A 3,408-nucleotide genomic window follows, 5' to 3' on the forward strand; every position below is an offset into this window, starting at 1 on the left:
GTACAAATGTTTTTTGTTTAGGGGCCATGCCACTGTAGCTTTCAACTCAGGCTCATTCTAAAAATGTACTGCTAAATACATTTCTGGAGAGCTCCAAATACATCCCAGGAGCTACGTTTTTTTAGCAGTTTTTGTTTTTGCGAATCCACGAGAGGCCACTGTGTATGCTTTTTGAGATCTCAAATTTCTCTTGCGAGTGCCATTCGCACCTGCTGTTCTCGCATGAATCCACCAGAGGCCACTGTCGACTGACTTACTCTTCTCCCTCCCTAAACCCAACCAATAGTGTTTTCTAAAGCTCTGATTGACCCGCTCACCCTTTTTCATAAACCCAACCGACAGTATTTAAAAGCAACCCAGAAAAAGAAAAGCCGTCGTCTGATTTTTACCACTTTTTTAGATTTAACTGCATTCTCACCCTGTTATTTACTTGTCTATTGTATTTTTTAGCTTCTGTTTTTGTTTTACCTGCTTTCTGGAATCATTTTTCACCGAACTCACCGAACCCTGTCATCATGGTCAACTCCTCTCTGCATCTCAAGACAAACTGGAAACAGCAGGAAAGCCGTCCATACAGAGGTAAGTGGCCAGCTGGTAAGCGCGAATAGGAACAGCATCATACCACCCCATAGCGTTTGTTTTAAAGATGAAATGCAGCCATACATACCTTTGGCTGCCGAATTTGAGATCTCCAGAAATGTATATAGGGCTACGTTTTCAGAATGAGCCTATGTTGGAGGCATTATATGTTGATGTGTGCTGTGCTATACATAATTTAAAAGATTTATTATTATTCATTACAGCTTTTTTTTATGGAAAATTAGACTTGACTGAATGAAATCAAAGGTCCCATAGAGTGCATCAATTCAGTATGTTAAACTATTATCTCATATCTACCGTATATAGTAGGTACTGTAGCTCAGTGAAGTGCAAATATTCTCCAGAAATTTTCTATGCTTGTCTATACACTGTAAAAAAAATCTATGATCAATTAGTCATAACAGCATGTTTTTAGTTCATTGTAACTTGTAAAACTAAGTTAATCATGTTCTAACTGAATTTTATAGGTTACGCAAGCTGTTTTAAGTCAGAGTAACAGAATATAAGTTCAATGGACTCATAAGGTAAACCTTTTGATTCAGCTTAAAAGATTAAGGCAACTAGGGCTTTTACAATGTAACCACAGGAATTAACCTTAAACGTTCCGCAGCTCACATGCAAAATAATTATAAAATATTTTTAACAAAATAATAGGATTCATTGATAAATTACAGCCTTATCAACTAAAGCTGGTAGAGTGTTTATGAAATTAAATGAAAGTTTGCTCCTTCCATTGGATGAATTATAGGTTAAAATATTGTTATACTTGCAAAAGGGTTAAATGGAGATGTATTTAGAGTAGTGTTTTGCCGTTTTAATTAGAAACAGACTGGAGTAAATACAGAGTGGGCCATTTATATGGATACATCGTAATAAAATGGGAATGGTTGGTGATATTAACGTCCTGTTTGTGGCACATTAGTAATGTGAGGGGGCAAACTTTTCAAGATGGGTGGTGACCATGGTGGCCATTTTGAAGTCAACCATCTTGGATCCAACTTTTGTTTTTTTCAATAGGAAGAGAGTCATTTGACACATCAAACTTATTGGGAATTTCACAAGAAAACAGTCGTGTGCTTGGTTTTAATGTAATTTTATTCTTTCATGAGTTTCTGACCACTTATAAGTGAAGTTTGTTTATAAACTAATTTCGAGAGGATCACGTGCTTATGATTTATCACGGCCGGTCTCGTATTAGCTAATCATTATCTTCCAATCATATGAGCCTTAAGCTACTATAAAGAACCGCAGTTTCCAGTCCACATTATCTTCGTTTGGAAGAAACCCCCCTTCCTCCCCATTCTCCTCCTTGACATTTGATTGGGCGGCACGGTGGCCCAGTGGTTAGCACTGAGGGCCTCACAGCAAGAACACCACTGGCCTAGTTTCGCCTAGCCGGTGGGCGTTTCTGTGAGGAGTTTGTATGTTCTCCCCGTGTTCGCGTGGGTTTTCCCCGGGCTCTCCGGTTTCCTCCCACCATCTAAAGACATACATCACGCTCAAGAACCATGCATGCTCTAGCCCCTTCTCAGATGTTCCCTTAGCTATCGCAGTCGGGGAGTTCTGAGATCCACCGAGCTCAGGCTCCCCTCCAGCTCTGCGAACGGGGGGGGAGCCCCGGGCTCGAGGATCCCTTGAGCTCGGGGCTCTCTCCCGGGACAGCATGCCAAACAAGCTTTGATAGATCATTGGCTAAGTGTGAACTCTTGAAAATGTGTTCAATGTGCTGCCCATTGTGTTGGTACTATACAATATGTGCAGCACCTGAAACAACAGATAATGGAAACCTGTGTTGGCATTTATCCTGCAGTGTTGCCGAATAAAATCAGATTTAAAGGAGGTGTACTTGAGGAGAGAAAATCCCCAGAATGGAAATACATGCTGTTTTGCTACAGGACGGTGATTTTCAGTCACAATTTTAAGCTGTTGGGGGAGCTGCAGGAACACTTTTGAGAACCACTGCTGCAGGACATCTGCGATCTGATCACTTGGAGATGATGGTAATCCAGTGTTTTTTAATGTCATTTCAGAATTTCAGGACATTCAACCAACGATACTCTATATATAAATCATAAACAGTTGAAGTCAGAATTATTAGCCCCCCTGACTTATTAGCCCCCTTGTTTTTTTTTCTCCAATTTCTGTTTAATGGAGAGATTTCTTCAACACATTTCTAAACATTTTAATACCTCATTTCTAATAACTGATTTATTTAATCTTTGCTATGATGACAGTAAATAATATTTGACTAGATATTTTTCAAGACACTTCTATACAGCTTAAAGTAACATTTAAAGGCTTAACTAGGTTAGGGTAATTAGGCAAGTTATTGTATAACAATAGTTTGTTCAGTAGACTATTGAAATAATTTTGACCTTAAAATGGCTTTAAAAATTTTTTTAACTGCTTTTATTCCAGCTGAAATAAAACAAATAAGTCTCTCCAGAAGAAAAAAATATCATCCGACATACTGTAAAAATTTCATTTAGGAAATAAAAAAAAGTTTTTAACATCTAAATATCAATAAAAGTGTATGAGAACATAAGTCTTGAGCCAAAAATTCCAATGCCAGCTCTCGCTTGTACCTGAAGAATAGAGTCAATAGTGGGTAGGCAAAGTCCAAATACTCCGTTATTAATAAACACTCTTTCTGAACTCCAAGAAATGCTATGATGGAGTTCTGAGATTTCTTCCATTTACATATGTGTGAATGCTTTAGTTTTCAGGCAACATGGAGTTTCCCAGGGTTCTATCATAGGTCCTGCTCTCTTTATCTTTCCCCCTTTTTTTACTCTTAAAGCAATGACA

This window comes from Danio rerio, chromosome 8 (assembly GCF_049306965.1).
Source record: "Danio rerio strain Tuebingen ecotype United States chromosome 8, GRCz12tu, whole genome shotgun sequence".
Classification (NCBI taxonomy): Eukaryota; Metazoa; Chordata; class Actinopteri; order Cypriniformes; family Danionidae; genus Danio; species Danio rerio.